General features: G+C 37.7%; 1 long non-coding RNA gene across 1 annotated transcript; it reads left to right on the top strand.

Moving 5' to 3' along the window:
- Nucleotides 1-20,134: 20,134 nt before the first annotated feature.
- LOC104224958 (uncharacterized) lies at nucleotides 20,135-24,667 on the top strand. The gene is made up of 2 exons (XR_710466.2): nucleotides 20,135-20,648; nucleotides 24,258-24,667. It is a non-coding gene; the product is annotated as an uncharacterized lncRNA (long non-coding RNA).
- Nucleotides 24,668-25,035: the final 368 nt, after the last annotated feature.

Here is a 25,035-nt window from a genome sequence, read left to right as displayed (position 1 = left end):
GATTGGGACGTGCACTGTACAGGTAACGAAGTTGAGACAGAGTACATGGTACTTGATTATTGTATTGTAGTTCTTTTTCTTCTTCTTCTTTTATTTTTTTTTATTTTTTTTTGCCTTTTTGTCTTTTAATTTAAAATATGAAGAGGCAGTGTTCAGATGCTTGTGAAGCCTACTGTTTCTCCTGTACCTTGCTTAATAAACTGACACGTGACTTCGTCGAAGCACCAAAATGTTACATAGGAATTGATTTGTAGAATTAATACTACAACAACATCAAGGAAGGGTTTGGGGAAGATATTATGTATGCAGACTTTATCTCTATCTTGTGAAGGAAGAGATGTTACTTTCGATAGACTCAGAAAAAATGTAGTCACAACATTATTGAAAAAAAATATAGTAGCAACGAAGAAACTATGAAAAAGAAGCAGTAACAATAGCAGAAATAACAACAGTAAAATAATAAGATATTTAAGGCAAAATAAACAATCAGTAGTAATAAAATCTAAGGATATGCTAGTACAAGAAGAATATTTGACACTGGTATGAAAAAAATATACTCTCGAGTATCTATTAACCTTTTACCCTAGTTTCCGACCTCCACACCATTATACAAGAAAAGGAGTTGTAGTATCTCACACCGACAAAGGAAAAAAAAGGTAAATGTTATCAAACTAAAATTTAAAGGTAGACTTTCAGACTTTTTCCCAAGTAATTTTGTCATTGCATAACATGACTAGGGAAAAAATATTTGAAAATTAAAGTCATGTTACCAAAGTAATTAAAGTCAACATTTAGAAGCTATACGAAATGCGGGTGCATGGTAAGAGCATGTACATGCATACAACATGGCTAGGTGACACTAATTTTTCCTTTAATTTAAAGAAAGTGGTTTTGGGCCCCTTATCTTTCTGAATTTACATAAGTGCCCTTAAATTAGTGGGAAAAGTTCTAAAATTTGTTCAAATGATTCATTGACTCCTACATTGACTTTTGAATTATGAATTGGAATCACAGGGCCAAGCTTCAACTAATCACTGCGCCATTAACGGAGATGTTCGGAAGGCCTGTCCGTGGCCCCGGGTCCGCTCATCCTCTTTTTAGATTGTGCATCGAAATAAAAGTCTTCGCAATAACAACAACAACAAACTCAATATAATTTTACGATCGAGTAAGATCAGGAGAGGATAATGCGTACGCAGACCTTACCTCTACCTTGAGGATAGAGAGAATATTTCCGATAGACCTCCGGCTCAAAGAAATAAAAAAGAAAGCAGTAACAACCAGCAATTACAACAGCAAGATAATAAGAAAACAAACAGTAACAACAACAAAATAATAAGAGAACAAGTAGTAACAATAACAAGATAATAAGAAAATTTGTAGTAATAAAGATTGCCAATAATGGAATACAAGGCTGACTACTAATACTACTGGTATGGGGAAAACACACACTCGACTACATACTAACCTTCTACCTAATTCTTGATTTCCACGCCTTTCTATCAAGGGTCATATCCTTAGTGAGCTGAAGCAACGCCAAGTCCTGCCCAATTACATTTTCCCGATACTTCTTTAGCCTACCTCTACCTCTCTTCAGACAAACCGAGGCCAACCTCTCACACCTCCTCCATGGGACATATGTGCTTCTCCTCTTCACATGCCCAAACCACATAAACCTCACTTCCCACATCTTGTCCTTCACCGAAACTATTCCTACCTCTGTATAATGTTAAATAGTAAAGCGATAATAAAATTATGTTAGTTAATTAGGTGATAGAAATGTGCATATCATGTATTTATTTGTTAGGTGTAAATTAGATATATGAATAATCTGATTAAGTCCTATGGTTTGGAATTGTTCAAATAAAATAAATTCGTTAAAGAAATATGAAACGAACTTGGACGTAGAATAATACTAGGCCCATAATTTGAAACTACCACATGCAATTACAACTAACCTAATTAATGATATTTATGTTGGCACCAAAATTTGAAAATGGACATGAACTAGAAGAGTTTGAGAAACAAAAATCAAGTACAAATGTAGGCAATTAATTCATAAGCCCTTAGGCAACTAAACCACAAGCCAACACAATATGTAATGTAGCCCAGACCCACTACATTCAAGAAGAAATTAGAGATAATACTATAGAATTCGATAGAAAACAAGATGTGTGCGGACCATTCAGGATTACTGAATCTAGTTGGTTCTTATCTTTTATATGTAGATGATCATATCAGGATTACTTGGGTATTATTCCACTTATTAAAGAAAGATCCGAGTTGTGCCAAATATTTAAAATTTCAATATAAATTTAGACACAATTGACAAAAATTCCTTAGAAGTGATAATGCAAAAGAATACTTCAAACACATGAATATTTTTTTTTCTTGGAAAATTCCCAGGAAACCCTCAACCGCTACCCTTCGGGTGCATATTAGGTAACCTACTTGTTTAACCAAAAATCTGAGTCTTTGGTCAAAGCTAAAAAGAAATTCGGGTTACTGATAATCAAGAGACAAAAATAAAATACGTTTGAGAATAATGGTAAAACAGCAAATAGTTTTGTATTTCAATGAATTCTCAATAGTATTCCGTGTCCTTACAAATGATGATACTTCTTCCTTTTATAGATAATTCTAGGTAAAGGAATGAAGCTTCAGCTTTAATGATATAATTATGAGTAATAAATGATATTAAATAAGCCGTTATACAATCATTCCTATTAAATACCAATTTTCTAACGTATCAGGTATTTAATAATGAATTTGGACTCCTTTCTGTCATCAGATCTTTGTCTTTAATGTCTTCTAATCCGTTGGCTGTAAATGACTTGAATTGGTACGAGACTCGTATCTGCACTTCGTCTCGTGCCTATTTAAATTCTTCTTTCCGTGGCTGTCTCCATCCGTGCCTCTTAGTAAATTGTTGCGCTTTGACCATTTAACCAAACCACGTGTCATGCCACGTCATCATTAATATAAACTCAGTTTTTTTCCAATACAGATAGTCCCCCCACTTTCTATTTATTTATTAATTAAATAATTGGGAAGTGGATCTTCATAAAAAAGGAATTTTCGCCACAATTAATGCTTATGACAATATTAACGCCTCAGTAGTCTTTTCCATTTAATGTTCCGCCCATGTGTCATTTTCTGATTGATTTTGCTATTTACACCCTTTTTCAAAACTTCTTCATTCTCACTATTCACGAAGTGATAGTTGCCTTTATTATAGGCTTTCTATCATTACACTTCTAAGGTTGACGGTTCCCATTATATACATAACTTTTTCTTCCTTTGTCTTCTTCTCAAATCTTCAGCAAACACTTTCTTCTTTATTTCTACTTTCTTTCGACTTATCCTTCCTAACAATGTCTTCTTCAAACCCTAACCGTAAAAAAGTTCCAATTCTAGACCAATTCCCCAACGCCCCTGTTAGACACAGAAGAGGCGGAGGAGGTAGGCTTCGAACAGGGTTAGAATCTACTCGAGGCGGTTCCTCTGGTTCTTCTTTAAGGAGTTCTATCCCAAAGGACCCCTCTTCTAAAAGTAGAGAAATTCTTGATTCTTCTCAAGAACCCTCAGTTGATGAGATAGTTCCCAGCAATTTGTCTTTTGAAAGTGACAAAACGTCTCTTCAAAAGCAAATTGCAAATTTAGAAAAAGCCGATACTTACCCTACAATAGTAACCGAGCTTACAATCCCCACCATAAGAAAAGATTGTAACTGGAAGGATAGTCTTCGAATGTCAATTCCTTCCCCAAATCAAAGAATTTCCTCCTTTAGAAGTGGGTATTCTTTTGTTTATACTTACCCCTTCACCTTAGGTGTTAATCCTCCGATTGACCCAGTTATTCTTGATTTTTGCCGTTTCTTTACAATTTGTTTGGCCCAAATCGGTCCACTAGTGTGGAGAACAGTGGCTTGTTTGAGATACTTATCCTCTAAAGCCAATGTCAATTTCACCTTCTCTCACCTCATTCATTTATACCACCCTAACTTAATACGCCATGGGTTTTTTACCTTAACTGCAAGGAGCAAAAAAGTTCTGGTAAATCCTGAAGATGACAAAGATCGTGGATGGTATATCCGTTACGTTGTTGTTCGTACGGTGGACTTGATTGGCGAAACAAATACTCCCTTCCCTGAGAAGTGGAATTTTGAACGTAGGTTTCCTTTTATTTACCGTACCTACTTTTGAGAATTTCAAAAGAAATTCTGTTTTTAACCTCGTCTCTTCTTGGTTTTTTGTAGCAACCATGGGAGATGTGGAACCTATTCCCAACTTCCGTGGTTGGGTAGACTCACTTTTGAAGATTGCTTCTAGGGAGCAAAGAACTTGGAAATCGATTTATTCCTTACATGGCTGGAAGGTCAAAACACATGGTATGCCCCTTTTTATATGTTTTTTTTACATGTTAAGCATTTTTTCCTCAATTTTGATCATGTATATCCATCCTTTAATCAGGATTTGGCATTAGAGGAATGACAGCTGAAGTAGCTATGGACATTCGCATGTCTGCGAATGCTGCTCTTGATTTGGATAAGGCTCGAGCCTTGCTGCCAAAAAGGAAAGCTATAAAAGAAAGTTCTGAAGAAGAGGAGGGTACCTCCCTAATTACCAGGCCAAGGGTCAGGAGGCGAATAATCATTGATGATGAAATTGAAGACAATCCTGCTCGAACCTCCACCACCGAGCCTGTTTTGATTCATTCTGACGAGGACACCGAACCAAGAGATAATAATGAGTCAATTCAGCATCTTTTTGATAGTGGTTTCGGGAGTGGCGAGCTCGGCCCTATTTTTGATGAAGCTCCTCTTTCCTCATTCGTTCCTATTTCCTCCATTCCTCTGCCAACCGTAAGTATTTCTTTACCAGTTTTGACGACTTCCTTTCTTTTGCCAGTTTCTACCACTCTTATGTCCGTTCCCTTGGCAGTTTCTACTGCACCTGCTTCCGTTCCTGCGCTGGTTTCTACATCTTCTCCTTCCATTCCTGTTTCTACATCTTCTCCTTCCATTCCTTCCATTGTTCCTCTTCCCTCTGTTCATCGTACAGAGACGGGTTCTAGCAGTGGAAGTATGACTATGAGAAGTGTTACTCTGGAAGTTCCTGCCAATCATAGCCTCTTGAGAAAGACTGGTAGAGCCGATGTTTGGCTCTAGCCCCTAATTGGAGATATTGAGAAGAAGAAAATGGAGAGCCATAGCTGCATGACTCTGATGAATGACATAGTTCATTCTACTTTGAAGGTATTTTTCCTCTTCTTACCAACAAGTTTTTTTTTCTAATTATCTTCAATCCCTTATTTCTATGAGTTGTCTCTGTAGGCTAACCTCATTGGTACGGAATTAATGGGAAGAATTTCCCTTCTGGAAAGAAAAGCTCGTGAGTCTGAAAAAACTGTCCACGAGGCCGAAGAAATAGCTAGGGGAGCCCAGCTTGAAGCAGCCAATTGGAAAGAACAATTTGAAAATGCTCAAGGGACCATAGAGGAGTTGCAAGAAAATAAAAACCTCCTGGAGCAGCAAAACCGTGGTTTGACTTCTGAACTGGCAACTGCCAAGGCTTCTTCAAGCCAATTTAAAAGAGACAAAGAGCTTTTGGAATTCTCTTTTTCAGAACAATTATCCAAGGCTAGTGAAGAAGTTAGGGAGCTTAAGGCACTTTTGGCTAAGAAAGAAGAGTATGCAGGAGAGTTAGTGCAAAGTTTGACTCAAACTCAAACTGACTTACAGACCTCCTCTGACGAGATTCATGCCTTGAAGAGTTCTCATGCCTCTCTTGAAGCTTCCCTTGATTCCCATTTAGCTGAGTACCAAATCTTAAAAAATGATCTTGCTATGTGGGAAAAGGAATATGGACTTCTGGAGGAGAACTTCAACATAGAGGTGAGTTTGGCTTTCCTGAAATCTCGCCGTGATGCTTTGACGGAAGCTGCTCAGGAAGGTTTTGACTTGCAGTCTGAACTGGCCAAAGTCGTAGATACCATCGAGAAAAGTCAACAATCTACTGATACTCCTTCTCCTGTACTTGAAGCTCCTGGAACGGAAAAACTTTTAAATGAAGAAGTGGCTACTGCAGCAATTGGGGTTGCAATTCCTGCTCCCGAGGGTGAAACTTCTGATGTTCCAAACCCTTCAGTGACTAGCTGAAAATGAAATTGCTGTAAAGGATCTTTTGATGAAGTCCCCAGTTATCATAATGGGGCATTTGTAAAAAACAAATGCTTTGTTGACTAAGTTTGTACTTAGTTTTTTTTAAGAAGTTTTATCGGTACTTCTGCATATTCTATTCTTGCATATTTATCTAGGACTTATAGAATAGCTTAGCATTTTTATCCTTTTAAAATGCTTTATGATTCTTCTCATGGATTATCAACATGAGGCTTATAAAAGAGGGCCATTTTATTTTATCGACACTTAATGAAGAAGACGTCTCAACTTCATAATGGTGTTATAATACAATGAAAGAAATAGGAATACACATGTTTGGTATGAAACAACTTTGGCAAGTTTTTATTCATAAACTTTATCAAGTGTTCGACTGTTACATGTATTACAATACATCTACAACTTTCTCGTAACTATTTTTCTTGTAACAGATTTGTACATAACATAGAATAAACAAGGTTTTTCTTCATAACCTGTTTCAGTACATAGTCATGACCCTATCTTTATATATTAAGAAGGGTTTGAGAGATGACTTTGCTTATGAGTTTTGAGAGATGACTCTATTATTCTCATGAATGCTGAAGACTTCGTAACTTTTACTCAACACTTGACTCTGTTGTTCGATATTCGTATCTGCATTTCTACACGTATCTGTGTACAGTATTGTAGTCCCCCAAGTGTTTGAGCGGTGAAGTATGAAGCCTCGAGCACTTGTTTATTTCTTTTACTTTGGCCCTTTTTCCTGAAACAGAAAGATATACGGGACTCGAAGGTGCGATTATAGATGAAGACTGCCTAACTCGTGTGTATTTCCATCAGATTAATTGTAACCCTGGGCTAGGAATTTAAGAATACTCCATTTTGCCTTGCAGGTTATGACTCATCATTTGGCACGAGTTAGGGTATTTTGCCTAGCATCTAAAATCGTTAGTAAAATATTAATAATCCAAGAGAGAAATTTTAACATGATGATACCTGACCGTAGGTACTTTCTCAAAAGTAATATCTTTTTAAGTGGACGGCATTCCAATGTGAGGGTAAAACTTTACCGTCCATTGTCTCCAACTGGTATGCTCCTTTTCCCGCAATGTCACGGACTTTGTACGGTCCTTCCCATGTTGGACTTAGCTTTCCTGAGTTAGCAGCCTTTGCAGATTGGAACACCTTTTTAAGCACGAAGTCCCCAATTTTGAAAAATCTGAGGCGTGCTTTCCTATTGTAATATCGTTCAATTACTTGCTTTTGTGCTGCCATCCTTATCAATGCAGCTTCTCTTCTCCCTTCAAGTAAATCTAGGCTAACCCGCATCTCTTCATCATTAGATTCCTCCGTTGCCTGATCGTACCGTGTGCTTGGCTCACCTATTTCAACTGGAATTAAGGCTTCCGCACCATAAACCATTGAAAATGGTGTTTCTCCAGTGCCTGTTTTGGTCGTTGTACGATAAGCCTATAATACTCCAGGTAACACCTCAGGCCAATTACCTTTTGAATCCTGTAACCTTTTCTTCAAGTTGTTGATAATGACTTTGTTAGTAGATTCTGCTTGTCCATTACCTACTGGATGGTATGGCGTAGACGTTATCCTTTTGATTTGCCAACTTTGAAGAAATTCTGTGATTTGAGCTCCAATGAATTGTGGTCTATTGTCACACACGATCTCCTTTGGTGCTCCAAAGCGGCATATTATATTTCGCCATATGAAGTCTTTAACTTCTTTCTCTCGTACCTGTTTAAATGCCCCTGCTTCTACCCATTTAGTGAAATAATCTGTAAGTACAAGTAGAAACTTTACCTGACCTTTTGCTTGTGGAAGTGGACCTACGATATCCATTCCCCATTTCATAAAGGGCCACGGGGCTATAACAGGATGTAGTAACTCAGCTGGTCTGTGCATATTATTGTCGTACCTTTGACATTTATCACATTTGGACACGAAACTGGTTGCTTCTTCTTCCATCTTAGGCCAATAATATCCTGTGTGAATTAATGTTCTTACCAGTGATCGTCCCCCTGCGTGATTCCCACAATGTCCTTCGTGCACTTCTCTCATCACATATTCTGTTTGAGAGGGTCCGAGACACCTTGCTAGTGGTCCACCGAACATCTTTCGATAATGATTTCCTTGATATAAACAATATCGAGCAGCTTTTTTGCGAAGCGTGTGAGCCTTTCCTTTGTCATTAGGCACGGTACCGTGCTGTAAAAAGGCAACAATTTCGTTTCGCCAATCCCATGTTAAATGATTAAAATTTACCTCATTTTTATCAGATTCGAGAATGGAATGAAATAGATGTATGACTGAAGCATTTGTATTGTTTGCTACGTCTGCTGCAGATGCGAGATTTGCTAAAGCATCTGCCTCTACATTCTCATCTCTTGGGATCTGCACTACTTTCCAAGTTTGGAATTGCTTTATTAACTCCCGTACCTTTGCGAGGTATTCTTGCATTCGTGTCTCTCTGGATGTATAAGTCCCCAGCATCTGATTAACCACGAGTTGAGAATCACTCTTGATTATAATCTGTGTTATGCCGAGTTCTCGTGCCAATTCTAAACCTGCAATTACAGCCTCATACTCTGCTTCATTGTTAGTTATAGAATGACATTTTGTAGCCTGTCTAATAGTCTCACCCGTAGGTGGTACGAGGACTATTCCTAGGCCTGCCCCTTTTACATTAGATGAACCGTCAGTGAATAAAACCCAAGTCCCCGGGTTTGCACCATTAAAAACTAGTAATTCTTTTTCTGCTTCTAAATGCATCCCCTGGCTAAAATCAACCACGAAATCAGCTAGTACTTGAGACTTTATAGCGGTCCTGGGTTGATAAACAACTTCATATTCACTTAGTTCTATAGCCCATTTTGCTAATCTTCCTGAGAGTTCGTGTTTATGCAAAATATTTCGAAGCGAAAAAGCAGTAACTACATTAATGGGATGACATTGAAAATAAGGTCTTAATTTTCTAGATGCCATGATCAAAGCTAATGCTAATTTTTCTAGCTGTGGGTATCGTGTCTCAGCTTCCAATAAGGACTTACTTACATAATAAATAGGAGATTGTTTACCTTGGTCCTCGCGGACTAAAACAGCACTTACTGCGACTTCAGATACGGCCAGATAGATGAGAAGTTTTTCCCCCACCTTTGGTTTTGCCAACAACGGTGGTTTTGACAAATAAGCTTTCAAATTTCTAAGGGCTTGTTGACAATCTTCATTCCATTCAAAATGATCTTGCTTTTTAAGTGCAGAGAAAAACTTAAAACACCTTTCTGAGGATTTGGAAATAAATCTCCCCAAAGCTGCAATTCTTCCCGTTAATCTTTGTACTTCCTTTTTATTAGTAAGGATATCAGGGATTTCTTCTATTGCTTTGATCTGAGAAGGATTCACTTCAATACCACGGTTAGAAACAAGAAAACCCAAAAACTTACCTGATGCAACTCCAAATGCACATTTTTCTGGGTTGAGTTTCATATTAAATTTTCGCAAAATTTCAAATGTAACAGATAGATGAGAAATATGATCATGAGATTGGTGGGTTTTGACGAGCATATCATCTATATATACCTCCATTGTTTTCCCTAAATGTTCTTGGAACATTTTGGTGACCAACCTTTGATAGGTTGCCCCAGCATTTTTGAGACCAAAGGGCATTACTTTATAACAGTAAGTCCCCCTGTCTGTGATGAAAGAAGTTTTTTCTTCATCACCAGGATCCATTTTAATTTGATTATATCCCGAGTATGCATCTAAAAAACTTAAAAGTTCATGACCTGCGGTTGCATCAATTAGTTGGTCTATATGCGGTAAGGGAAAGGAATCTTTTGGACAGGCTTTATTTAAATCGGTATAATCCACACAAACACGCCACTTACCATTTTTCTTGGGTACGACCACCGTGTTAGCTAACCAAGTAGGATACTTTACCTCACGGATTGATCCGATTTTTAATAATTTTTGGACTTCATCCTGAATCACCTGGTTCTTGAAAGCACCTTGCTTTCGTTTCTTTTGCTTTATTGGTGTGAAAGAAGGGTCCTCATTGAATTTGTGAGTCATCACATTCGGTGGTATCCCTGTCATATCAGCGTGGGACCAAGCAAAGCAGTCTAAGTTAGCTTTTAAAAATTCGATTATCATACCTTGCATGTTTAAGCTTAAATTGGCCCCGACATAAACCTTCCGTTCAGGCCATTGATCAAATAACATCACTGCCTCAAGCTCTTCAATTGTCGTTTTGATGCTTTCATTTTCTTCAGGTTCCTGAATTGTGTCAGGCCTTGAGTCCAAATCTGTCTTTTCTTGTTCAGCTGAAGTTTGATCTTTTTTACCTTCAACTGTTTCCTGTAATTGCTATTTTTCTTTATTTACGGCGCTCGTACTTGTTACAGCGTTGACACTTCTAGCCATCTGCTGATCCCCACGAATTTGGCAAATTCCCCATGGTGATGGGAATTTAATAACCTGATGTAGAGTTGATGGGACAACATCCATATCGTGTATCCATGGTCTCCCCATGTTCATATTGTAGGCCATTTCCATATCAACTACCTGAAATTTAGTTTCCTTAACAACACCCATAGCAAAAGTTGTTAGAATTGCCTCTCCTTTTGTTACTACACTTGAATTGTCGAAGCCTGACAAGGTGTGCGCCTTGGGTATCATTTTGTCTTCAGCTTGCATTTCCCGTAGTACCCTTAGTAATATAATATTTACAGAACTCCCTGGATCAATCAAAACTCGTTTTACATTAGTATCATGTACAAGTAAAGATATTACCAGTGCGTCATTATGTGGAGTTGTCACTCCTTCGGTATCTGCGTCATCGAACGAAATACTTTCATTTTCAAGGACCTGCCGCACCCATTTCCCGTGTGTAATTGTTACCTTAGAAACCTTGTTGGAGGCTGTGTAGGTTATGCCGTGAATATCTTCTCCCCGCTTATGACATTCACTGTCCTCTTGGGTGAAGGAGGTTGTGATGGCTCTTGCCTGTTTTTCATATAAGCTTGTTTTCCTTTCTCACTAAATAACTCAGTGAGGTACCCTTGCTTCAATAGATGATCCACTTCACTCTGCAAGAATCTACATTCTGAAGTTTTGTGCCCGTGATCGTTGTTGAATTCACACCAATGATCTGGATTGCGTTTATTTGGATTTGACCGTATCTCTTTTGGCCACCGTACCTTATCTCACATGCTTCTTAAAACAGCTACGAGCTCGGAGGTAGAGACATTAAAATTATATCCGCCGAATCGTGCCTTTAAACTTCTGTCATCATCTCGTGATTCTTGTCTGTTCCGATCATTCCTGAACTTTGAAGAAGAGCCAGAATCCCGGTTCCTCGATTTTTGATCATATTGCTGGCTATCTTGTTTCGACCGTGGGTCTTTTCCTGCAGGTCCCATATATGGATCGTACCTGTTTTTACCTGATCTTTTTTCGGTTTCTGGTCTTCGGGGACCGCCCCTTTCTTCATGATGAAACTTAGGTATGGTATCTTCTTCAATTCGCAGCTTCGTAGTATACCTGTTGTAAACATCATTCCACGTGGTTGCAGGAAATTCTCGAAGGCTTTCTTTAAGTTGTCTCGTGGCTTCAGAACTTTTGTCATTTAAATTACTTGCAAAGGCTATTGCAGCCCAATTGTCAGGCACACGAGGTAGAGTCATTCTTTCACGCTGGAATCTATCAACAAAGTTTCTAAGCAGCTCTCGAATCCCCTTGTTTGATTTTGAAAATATCTTCCATTCTTTTCTCAACCTTTTGTGCTCCCGAATGTGCTTTAATAAAAGAATCTGCAAGCTCAGCAAAAGAATTAATAGAATTTTCAGATAAAAGAGAATACCAGGTTAATGCACCCTTGGTGAGTGTTTCTCCAAATTTCTTGACCAATACTGATTCAATTTCTTGTTTGGTCAAGTCGTTGCCTTTTACGCCTGTTGTAAATGCAGTCACGTGGTCACGTGGGTCTGTAGTACCATCATATTTCGGGATGCCAGGCATTTTGAACTTTTTCGGAATTGGAAGGGGAGCAACACTAGGCTTCTATGGTTGTTGTGAGTATTTGTCCATGTCTACTCCTTTTATTACAGGCGGAACTCCAGGGATTTGTTCAATACGCTCATTTTGTTCCTTAATCTGTTTCTGCAAGGTTAGTACTAAATTTTGCAAATATGAATTATTTGAATTACCTGGTCCCCCTTCCTGTGGTTCACTGGGGGTTGCTCCATTTCCAGAATTATCAAGACCAGAACGGGGATTCTCCAATGTATTATTATTAGGAGTTGGTGTGGGTGGTGCAGCAGGCAATCGATTAACAAGTGCCTGAAGAGCTTTGCCGACCTGTGCATCAATTAACTTTTGTAAAGCTTCAGTTGTAACTCCTTCAAAATGTTCAGATTGCTCTTGTTGATCAGCACGGGATTCAGTAATAGGAGTGCCTTCACGAGATTGACGTGGTGAATTTAGAGGAGAGGGAACCGCATCATCTTGATTTTGATGTATTTGATTCTCATGGTTTCCCAATGTGTTATTACTGTTGTTGTCGGTGTTGTTGTTTGATATGGTGACGACAATAGATAAGATATAGCTTAAAAGAAAAGATTATCAGATTCCCGGTAACGGAACCAATTTGTTTAACCAAAAATCTGAGTCTTTGGTCAAAGCTAAAAATAAATTCGGGTTACTGATAATCAAGAGACAAAAATAAAATACTTTTGAGAATGATGATAAAACAACAAATAGTTTTGTATTTCAATGAATTCTCAATAGTATTTCGTGTCCTTACAAATGATGATACTTCTTCCTTTTATAGATAATTCTAGGTAAAGGAATAAAGCCTCAGCTTTAATGATATAATTATGAGTAATAAATAATATTAAATAAGCCGTTATACAATCATTCCTATTAAATACCAATTTTCTAACGTATCAGGTATTTAATAATGAATTTGGACTCCTTTCTGTCATCAGATCTTTGTCTTTAATGCCTTCTAATCCGTTGGCTGTAAATGACTTGAATTGGTACGAGACTCGTATATGCACTTCGTCTCGTGCCTATTTAAATTCTTCTTTCCGTGGTTGTCTCCATCCGTGCCTCTTAGTAAATTGTTGCGCTTTGACCATTTAACCAAACCACGTGTCATGTCACGTCATCATTAATATAAACTCAGTTTTTTCCCAATACACTACTCACTTTGCAATAGTTCGCAAATCACACATGAGATATAAACCGCATTTGACAAGCTCAATATAATCCGCCGAGTTTTGAATGAGAAGGTTGTTGGTGAGAGAAATCAATCACATATTTCCTAAAGGGAGATCACTCACACAACCAACTCAGCCAACACTTGTGGATTTACAACATGAAGATTGTAAAAGGCAAGAATAGATATTTTCTTGAAGATTTCTACTGATTTCTTCTCATGCATCAAATTTTTTGTCGAAGGAAGTCGTCCTTACAACAACATATATTTGGTCAAAAAATGAGTTGTAGGGGTTGACTTCCAAACTCCATGTTAGATTCTTCTTCAATCATTCCAAACTATCCAAATCATATTCACTATTCCTTTTAATGTTTTTGGATGCGGTGTATTTGCCCATTTTCATCGACATCAAAGAGGAAAATTGATTTTAAAATAATTAAAGGCATATTCATTATATATTCACCATATCAAAATATATGTATACTGTTTTTTATGAATTGTCTATTGCGTTGAATATTTTATAAAGTTTTGTCCTTGTGATAGAGAGTCGATAATACTTATTGAGTAGCCTCCATTATGTACTTTACATATTCTAAAATGAGGGTGTCAGGGATGAGCAAACAATACTAGGATGATTTTCTTTTCTAGACTTTTTGGTGAGGCACCCCTTCTTTGTTCATGGCAGCTATTATTCCTTCCTTTATATTTAGTTTCAGAGTTGTTTTGGATGGTCATTCTTACTTCATGTATTTAGAGGCTTCATAGATAGATATATTGTATTTAATTTACGGTCTGTAAAACATACACGAAAGAAAACATTTATGATAATGTATAATTTCAACTTATATATATGAAACACTATAAGAAAGTAGGCTTACGACGACATTTAATTAATGACATATATAATAAATGTCGGAAAACATTGATTTATTGACATTTTCTTAAGAAATGTCGTAAAATTAATGACATTTGATAAAAAATGTCAAAATTATTAGGACTTTTAGTCGCTATATTTGGTAGGTAGCGACGTTTACAAACAAATGGAGGAAATTTCTCACATTTGTAATTTTTTAGTTTTATTAAACGAAAGTAAAAATATGAGACCCCCCCCCCCCAAACTTCTTCTTTCAAAAAAGAAGTCTAGCATTAGTCTCTTAAAAACCCTAGTAATCTTTCCCCTTTCCTCATCCCAAAACACTGGTGTTGCAGCGAGACGCACTCTCTGCATCAAGTTTCACAAAATTCTTAAGTATTTACAGCTTGTTTGGATGGTTGTTACTCATTGTATCATATTGTATTATTATTTTAAAACAATGTTTGTTTTGATTATTTCATTAAAATTGATTGTATCATATTGTTAAATTCATTGATCCGAAACAATGAAAAGTCCCCTTTTTTGAAATAATTGATTTGGTGTGGTGGGATTGTTTCCTATTTTTCTTTCCAATTATACCCTAACTTGTTACTCCACAATTCTATTTTACCCTTTAGCTTTTTTTTGCTATTTTAACTTCAATTCTCAAACCTATGACCTACTTTGTTTTTTTCAGAACTTCTGCCGCTAACGTTAAAGGTGTTTTGCCGCCTTCTGTTTTATTTTTTCTTCCTAGTTTGCATTTAACTCAATTCTACTTGGTTGTGCTCCTTTGGTTTCCTTTCATTTGACCATGTGTTTGTAGAATTTCATGAGGACTCGGAGCAATTTTAATTTTTGTCTTCCTGTAGAAATTTTGACTATTGGTTTTGGCTCATTTATAAAACTTATTTGCTGATTGGAATTATCTTTCAGTTGTTCTAATCATAGTTTGTAGACTTGTGAAGTTTGGTTGAGTAGCTGGATCCAAATTGATCTTCCATCTAAAAGAAATTGGTGATGGTCTGCAAATGGCAAGATACTTCTATTCTGGAAGTATTATCGTTGATTATAGGTAAGATGGCTTTGCTAGTTTATAGCATTTATACTTCTGCTTAAAATTGAATATTACGTAGAAAACTTATGTTTGAGCTATACTATATTTTGGTAATTCAGTGAAGTTAGTCGGAAGAATTTGGTTTGTTAATTGCCTACCAGATGGAAATTATGTCATCTTTACGAGGTGCTTTGCTATTCACTTGACATAATTTATGCATTATGTTTGAGAAAATTATTGCTAAACCAATTAATAGTAAACTAATAGGGTGAATCTCAGTTGGACTTAATAAATCCTAGATCAAATGAAGCAAGATTCTCATGCAACGTGTAGAGCTTAAGAGCATCAAATAGTAAACTTGATATGATATGATTGACAAAACATGTAATGTCATAAATGTATAATAAATGCAAGATATGATAAAGGTTATAGTGTAAAGGGATTATCACCCAATGATTTTGTGATTGGGTGTTTCCTTTATCCAACGACGTGGAAAGATAAGCAATCGATATGAATATGGAATCTTGCGATTTATGGAAGAAGATTGAATAACATGTGCTTGAATAAAGTGAATAAGCCAACTCTTTCATATATTCTTTTCTCAACTTTACAATATGTCTCAGTTCTAAAAAGGGCAGATCCCCCACATTGTTCATTATCTCCCCCTATTTATAAGGGACATTCCCCAAAAAATCCTAAAACGTACAACATAGAGAATATCCAAAGGAATATTCTTCCTGACTCTCTCTAAGTCTAAGTTACCGTTATTTTTTATCTCAGCTGCCCGCTTTTGGTCATAGGCCTTTATCATGACAATCATCGGTCGTTGTGTCGTGGTCAACCCCGTCCTATGTCTTGCTGATCCATTACCGTAGTTGCCAAATATGGACTTATACAGTTAGTCCCTCCGCTTATTGAGGTCGCAGCCCTACGCGTCCTCGATAAGAGGTCATCGTTCATTTCCGTTGTGGGAGAATTTGGCAATTAGATTACGTCAGGTTGACCAAGATCGAGAGAGCAATACGTCATGCGGAATCCCGATTGATGTGGTTATCAAGATGTGATGTTATTCCCACACGCGTCATCATTACGCATCTTCCCGAGACAGCGTCTGAATGTTTGTCGTTTCGGCTTTAGCGCCATTGGCGATCTTCCACTTCGATTTTCGCACCATTTAGCCCTATAAATAGGTGAGAGTTTCATTTTTCAGAAGTTTTTTGCCATTTTCTTCCTTGTGGATACATTATTCTCCCTTGACCATCTTTCTCAATTCTTAACTTTGTTCCTGTGATTCTGTTTCTCGTCTTCCCGTTCAGTCATTGTTCCTCCTTTCAAGTTTTATTAGCACAACCTCTATTATCAAGATGCCCCAAATCTTTCGTGCACACGATGAAGTTTCCGACGTCACTCTGTTATCTGTGGATCCTCTTTCCTGTGGTGATGATATCGTGGCTGAGGAGGGTGACAATTTCCTTACCGTAGAAGAAATACTCCCCAGGAACCCGATGTCTAGGAATGATTTCCACAAGGAACATGCTCCTTCTCCCGTTCCGGTAATCTCTGAAACCGGACCTTCTCAGATAAATGAACTCCAGTCTATGTACTGTATTCCTCCTCACGTTGAGATAGTCCCGGATAGGGGAGACATCGTAGAGGTCCACAGACCGGGATACTGTGCTTTTTATGTGTATCATTTCGTGGTCGGTCATACCCTCCCTCTTCTTCTGCTAGCGGAGGAGTTCTATCGGTTTTACAAGGTCTGCCCGGCATAGTTGTCTCCGTACTTATATAAAATCTTTCTGATGACGATGAAGTATTCTGAATTAGCTGGGTGTGAGGTTGGCATTCATCACCTTTTGCATTTATTTTCCTCGAGCTTTCATAGGGGTACCATGATATATTTGCGACATCGCGGGACCAAGGGGTTGGTGGTTGGAACAGATGATAGGGCGAGCCGGAAGTTTTGATACAATATTTTTTCATCAAAACGGAGCACTTGGGTGTCAGACCCTGCTGGATTTCCGGAGCAGTAGAATCATAACCGTAGGTGTCGATGACGTATGCTTGTTACCTACTTTCGTTCTTTCTGATTTTTATTCACCTATGATTTTTCCGTGCAGCTGAGAGGTGTGCACCCTTTCCCGTCGTCGGCATTGAGGATTGGGTAGCTCGCGTGCTACCTCACACGGTGGGGATTCAAGATTGGGCCGCTTTTCCCAAGCGCTTTGGACCGAAGGCTCCGTCTGGTAAGTGCTACCTTTGTTCCGAACTTCGGTTGTTTGTTGTCGTTTATTGACATGACCTCTTTGTGGTGATAGGCCGATGGATTTCCAAGAAAAAGGCTCTAGTCCCGGCATTTCGCCAGGCCGTTGCATCGGCGGGGATGCAATTTACTCTAGCTGAGTCCGTCTGCGGAGGTCGTACTCAGACTGAACCAGCAAGGGACCCTCCTCTGGGCGAGATCTTTTCCCGGCCTACCTACCATCTTGTAGATGAATCTTCCAACGGGGATGAATCGCGGTCGAGAAAAAGGAGGAGGGTGGAGCTTGGGAAGGTCGTTGCCACCGATCTTGAAAAGAGAAAAATTGTTGCTTCGAGAGTGGCGTCTTCGCCTATGTCAGGCACGAGGGCCTTTTTTATGTCGGACGCCATTTTGGCAGGGAGGTCCCATGGGGTGAAGAGGTATGTCAAGGCGGGGGACCTGTACGATCTGCTGAAGGCGGCGTTTCGTCTGCTGCCGGAGGAGACGGAACGGTGCATGTAGAGGATGATGGTTCAGGCTCGGACATCGATACTGAAAATGTGCGAGCTTTCTTGGAGAGACATACCTACGTGGAGGTGAGGACTGGGGGTCCTAACCGATACGTGGTAATTCCCATAGATTACGACCTTTGGCGAACTTCGAATAGGCAACATCGACATTTGCCCCTTTGTGCGCTGCTTCTGAGAGAACGACGCTTCAGGCGATGAGTGACGCGGAGCTTTCTTGTATGCATAATTTACTTAAGTTAGCATTCTTTCCTCTACATGTGAGACTCTCATCATGGAGATCGAGCGCGACCGGTGGGATAAGCAAAGGACGACCATTTTTGGGAAGGTGGCCTCTAAATACAAAGAGTACCGCATTAAGCATCATGCATTGGCTGATGTCTTCACTCAAGAGCGTGATTTTTAGCTGTTTCGTGACGGGTTTAAGCAGAAGGAGAAATATTTGGCGCAGAAGGTTAAAAAGTTGAAAGAGCGGGATGAAGAGCTGATGAAGGCCATTGGCGATATAGGATGAGTTTGAGGTGGGCAAGGGGGTGATTTCCGAGAACGCAGACCTTCAGGCGCGGGTGACCGCCCTGACTGCAGAGCTTGGTCGAAGAGAGGCGGAGGCTGTCGATTTGAGGGGCGAACTGAGCGTTAAGGTTGATGAATTAGCTCGTGCTGAAAAGGGCAGAGTGACTGCCATTTTTGAGGTAGCGGCTCTAGAAGACGCCCTTCATGTTTGTAGGTCTAAGCGTGACAATGAGATGGAGACATCGATGCTCAAGGTGGCGAGGTTAGAGGAACGGATCCAAGATCTAGAGGCGGAGTTGTCCGTGTTGAATGAATAGGTTGTTGCTTTGAAGGCGGAGGAGGTGCGACGGCATTCGCAACCCTCCACGTCTCATACTTCAGTTGATTCCGTCGTGCCGCGAGAGTTTTATGAGATATTGGTCCATGCCGAGGCTCAGTTTGATGTGTACAAGTACCTGCAGGTTAACAGGAAGGTTTCTGAGGCAAAACTTGAGGGTGTTTGTGTTAAAGCATGTGCAGCCCGTGAAGCCTGTGGTTATGATCCCGGTACGCCCAGCGGGGATGATGTCGAGATGATGATGCAGACAAGTTCGCCTCCGATTCTTGGGATAACAAGGAGTATGCCGCGGGGGATAACGCGACATAGGGCTGTTTATTTATTTTGTTTTGTTTTGTTATTTTTGTGAGGGAGTCTTCGAGCCCTTTGTAAAAAGTTTTTGAAATGCAACAGTTGTAATGGAATGATTACCTTTTTGCTGTGTACTTCCAAATTATTTTGTATTTGCTGTGAGAGGGTGGCCGGCTATTCTACCGCTTGTGCGTAACATTGTGGCGTAGTCGATTGTAGATCCCGGTAACTCGGGCGAGGTCGAGTGTTAAGTAATTCGAGCGAGGTCGAATGTTAAGTAATGTTGACATCCAATTTTGTCCCACTTCTTCTACTTAATTTCCTTGCACTTCCTGGTCATTAATTCTCTAATAGTGTATTATTATTATTTAGTTTATGGTTATTATTACCCTTATTATAATTATATTACTTTTAGGATTATCACTATTAACAATATTATTACTCATTATTATTATTATTGTTAGTAGTAGTAGTGGTAGTTACTATTAGTACCATAATTATTATTATTAATATTTCCATTAATACTATAAATATTATATTTTATTTATATAAACTAACTACATATTTTGAATAATCTATATGTCTATCATATTATTGTATTATGTCCAAATTATCAAGACAGAGGAAGCTCAAAGAAATTAATAAGAAGAAAGAAAATGCCATCAAATTAGGCTCAAAGGATAACCCATTTTATAGATGAGCCCAAAGTCTGCCAAAATGATTAGCCCATATAGTAAAATTCCTTTTGAAGACTAATGAGCCCAAATATAATTTATCAGATTTTCATTTAACCCCAACTAAAGCCCAATCTGCCTAGCCCATCTAAAAGAATCCTCTAGAAACTCTTATCTCGGCCGTAGGATTAAAATTAGAATGACCCAATGATCCTCCTTTCTTAAGATTTAGACCTAATAGTACTCAGACTTGCTAGGGCTTTGAAATCTCAATCTCTCTATGCAGCCGCCCACCCCTTTCCTCTCTTGGACAAAATTCCAACTCGCTTTCACCATGAAATCAGAATGGTTTCACCATTTTCATCAAAGTCTTCATTCTCTCTCTTGCATATTCAATGAAAAGCTGAAAACTTTGGTATCAAAGTTGACCAAATCGCTATTTCTCTGAAGCAAGAGGACGATTTTGTTGATCTTCTTTCTGTCACAGTTTGGACGGATCTTGAACGAGCAATTTTAAATTTCAAACGGATCTTTCAATTCCCGCTTCCAAAACCTAGTTTTCTCCTATAAATACTCCTCAACTCTCCAGCCGAAAGATCATCTGGGAATCCTCGAAAAATAGTTAGAACACGGCAAAATCGAGTCAACAAGTAATTCTCTTCTTTAATCTCTGTCTCTATTTAGTTCGCTAAAACAAAGTTCAATCTTGTTACGTGGAGGGAGTAGATCCGAAATCTCAAAGTTCTAGTTCACTGCTTCTAAAAAGGTCAGTAATTTTAAAATCTCCTCTTCCTACTTTTCTTTCTTTATATGAGGAGTAAGTGTTTGGTTTATGTCTAAGATGTAATGATTTAGTTTGTTTCTCTACATAGAAATCATATTGTAGATTCTTCATTTGGAATGTTTTTGAAATTATAAAAAAAGAAAATGGTTAAGTTTAAATGTGTTTTCTGTATTATTAAAATCTTGATTTGAACGTGTATTTTGCAAAAGTTCTATATTAAGATTTTATTTAGAAATAATATTTTAGGAGCGGTTCTCTAATTTATTACTTGAATATGGTATGATGAAATTGTACTCTTTCTGTGTTTAAGATATGGTGTATAAAACACTAATATAGATGTACTTTTGAAAGTATGCTTATTAGGATCGTGAATCTAATTATTTTGTTGAAGACACCTTGAATCTAATACCTGTCATAGGGAATACTTTTATTTTTTAACACTGTTAATTGGTGAAATCATGTCCATTTGAGTAAAATCTATGTCCAAATTGGTGATATATGAGCGTGTTCTTCTATGTTTATACATTGTCAGATATCATGCATGCCTATGACTCTTTTAAGTTTCTCTATGCTAGATATATTCTTTCTGCGTAGTGAATGGATTTAAAATCATGGTTTAAGCCTATGTTATGTTAGAGACAGTGCACTTAGGATATCAGTTAGCCGGTAACGAAATAGATTGAAAATTTAACATATCTACTTTATGAAAAACAAGTATGTTTTCAGTGATATGTACAACATAAGTGTTTAAGCATAAATTTGTTTAATAATTTATTGTTTAGAGTAGCATGTCCTAAAACTCTAATTCTCGTCAATTTTAGTCATTTAGTTGTAAAAACTTGTATATGAGTTTTCTGTTAAAGCTTTCCTTTGAGATTTGACGGTGAAAGATTGTATGAAATCCTTGAAAAGTACTTTTCCCTTCATTTTGTAAAAAAATCTTGGCTCTGTTACCTTACTGATTATATACGCCTAATAAGTATTAACTAGGATAGTCATCTTTGTTTTAGCCATTGAAGAGTGAGTAGTGTTCTGTCTAAACTTTCTTTGTGTTTTGATTTTTTATACATAATGTTAAGATTCAGACTTCTCCTTCTAATCTCTATTTCCCTTTTATCTTGTTTACATGTATACTTTGGGGCAACTTTTTGAGTCTCAATGTGAGACTTGTTGTCCCCATGAAGTCGCCGTTGTTGCATTTCCTCTACCATATTTCTCCTTCATAGACCTGATTATTCGTGTGGGATAGACACAAGAAAAATGCCAAAGTTAATTTTGGCTATCCCTAGAAAAGGGATGGATTATCATTGTTATTCGGCATTTTATTTTCTATTAACTGCTTTTTATATATTTTGTTTATTATCACTCTTAGTTAATTCTTGCATGAACGTGTAAGAATAACTGTGAGCACGTGATTTTCGCCCTATATGAATTACTCCCATAAATTCAAAACAAAATAATTCTTTTTCATTGGTTTGCAATTTTTGTGGATTTTGTGGCATTTTTTGTCAATTGTTTGCATTTGTCTGTGCATGTTTATTTTATTTAATTAATGAAAAATACAAAAATATGTTGCATTTGCATTTAGGATCTAACTTTGTGTTTTGGAATTAAGTAGTAAATTGGTTATTTAATAAGAATGGGAAAAATCACAAAAAATGATATTTTTGCACTTTTATTTTTAATCGTTAAATTTTGATGGTTTTCCACTTAATTTGGTTTTAATTAGAATTAATTAACTTAATATGTTAGGATTGATTTAATTTAGGATTTTGTTTGGCTTTTACTTGAGTTTTTATTTTAGAAAAATTAATTAAAAAAAGAGAAAGAGTTTGAAATAAAAAGAATTAGTTTGAAAAAAAGAAAAAGGAATTGAAGAGATAAAGTTTTGGGCCTGTTTTAATTTAAACCCCAAGCCTAAATGAATTTCCCCTCCCAAAACCCGGCTACACCCAACCCATACCCGTCCAAACCGGTCCAATCCCCAGTTCTTGAGACCCATGAAACGACGTAGTATGGGGATAGTACTACGTCGTTTAGATTTCGCTAGTGTTGAGTCGATCCAGGCCCTCTATTTCATTTCATCTAACGGCTATAGACACTTCCCCCATTTCACATAAAATTGTCCAAACGACCAAACCATAACCTAAGACCCCTCATTATATCGTCTCTGTCATTCTCATCTCTCACCACCGTCCGCCACCACCGGAAATCGCCAGCAGCGGCGGTTGATCTCCAACCCCCCTCGAAACATGACCAGATAACCCTTGTTGCCTCTCCATTCCAAATCCACCACTGGGTTTCTCCAAAAGTCACCCGATTCTCGTGAATTTCAAATCTCGGAAGGCAGAAAATCCAGTTGCTCCATCTTCTCTGATTTCCTTTGTGTTTCTACTTTATTTGCTTCTTTTGGTATTATCACGTGGGATTAGCTGGTTATTTAGTCAATTTCAAGGCCCGTCATGACAGACAGTTTTTGGTCAAGCAATCTGTGTTCCAAGTTTTTAGTTCATCTCATTTCAGAGTAGGTGTCGAGGATTGTGATATGGAGCATTAGCCGTCGAAGAAATTTCGGTTAATTCTCATGTTACAATTCTCGCCATTTACCGGATCCTCTTTAGCCATTGATTTCTCTGAGTCGTCAATCCTCTGTTAGAGCCTGGTACATCTTTCCCCTCTTTACTGTAATTTTCAGTCTTTTCTTCTTTCGTTGTTCGTTATCTTAGTTTGGTTTCAAGCATTAATTCTTGTATGATAAATCAGCATCGATAGTTTAGTAAAATCATTATTTGTTCATGCTGAATTCTTTTCTTTTCCGTTTATTCCTTTTCCTTTTTCTGTTTGTTTTAAAAGTTTCGTTGTTCATAGCTTTAGTGGTGTTGTAATTTTTGTCATTTTATTGATGTTTTATAAAATTACGCTGGTTTTTCCTTAATTACGTTTGAGCTTTGTAAAGAGGAAGCCCAAAGTGGGGAAGGGGAAACTCTGGTAGCCAACACAAGGTTTAGGCCTGGATGCAGTTTATTTGGACCCATATTGGTTTTGCATGGGGTAAATAATGAAGGATTAGAGGGTAACTTGGGTATTTTAGGAATAGGAATCTTTGTAACAGCCTAAGGAAACTTCTAGGAAGTTGGGGTGGGGACCAATTTGATTTTCTGATTTTTAGACTAAGGTCCTCTAAGCTAGAATGAAAATATTAAAAGGGTAAAAGAGCAAACTCTAAAAATTCTTTGGCTGCCCTAATTCCCTTGTATAAAAGCTCCATTAGCTGAATTCTTTAGGGATCGGACTTGAAGAGATAAAAATCCAGAAAAATAGAAACGGCTAAAATTTTCAACACAAAATCACTGTTTCATTGAACTTTCTTCTGTGATTTTGAAGTTTTCAATTTCTGAAATAAATTGACTCATCTGAGGCTTGAAATGGGTTGAATTTAGTTTTCAAAGGCTTGGTTTGAAGCTTGTTGTTTGGTTTACTGCTCTATTGGTTTTTCTGAATCGATTTCACTATTTGGTTGTGTGGATCTGGGCACTTTGTTGTTGCTGCTTGGCTGATTCCTCACCCTTTTGTTTCTATTTCAACTTTCAGGTACACATTTAAGCCCTATTGATTGTGAAGTTGGATATGAGGAATGAAAAAATGAAAAGCAGAAAATTTTAAAAGCGTAGTATCAGTTATTCGTGTTTCAACTGTATTTTTCTTTTTTATTCTGTGTTTTAATAGCTTAGTCCTTATCATTGTATGGTATTATGGGACTGTTAGGGCGCTGAAACAACAGACTTATTCGAGCATTTGAGTTTTAGTTTTTGTTGAAATAGGTGTTCTTGTTTGGTGATGATTTTGTGTTGAAAGTCATTAGGATAAGTATAAGTTGGAGACAAACTGAGTGATATGCAGTCTGTATTTTAAAGCATCGGGATGTATGGTTTTGCCCAAAAATAAGTCGTCCTGTGTTATGATCATAAACTCGTACGGAAGATGATTTGGTTTGCCTGTTAGTTAGTTTAAATTTTTAGCATAAATCAGTTTATTATTTAATATGTTGTGAAATGAAGTTCAAACCTTGTAGTCTGAAGTTGATTTACTGCTGTGAATGAAGGGTTTAAATTTGTGTCGCGTGCTTATGGGGAGACTCGATCTCGAGTCACTAACCCCTTCAATAGACCTTTGAAGTATGACCTGGATTCTCCTGGGCCCAATGTTTATTTTCTAAGTAATGAGACCATATGAGTCTAAAGCAGGCTTATGCCCAAATCACGTTAGTTATGCAAAAATTTAGTCTTAGGTGCTTTAATTTGAATAATTATCAATTCAAAAGATGAGATGATTAATTTAATTCAGTGTTTCATAAAGTTTTAATTGATTG

Source organism: Nicotiana sylvestris, chromosome 9 (assembly GCF_000393655.2).
Source record: "Nicotiana sylvestris chromosome 9, ASM39365v2, whole genome shotgun sequence".
Classification (NCBI taxonomy): domain Eukaryota; kingdom Viridiplantae; phylum Streptophyta; class Magnoliopsida; order Solanales; family Solanaceae; genus Nicotiana; species Nicotiana sylvestris.
The sequence above is the reverse complement of the archived record's forward strand: the minus strand, read 5'-3'. Positions and strand labels throughout refer to the sequence as shown.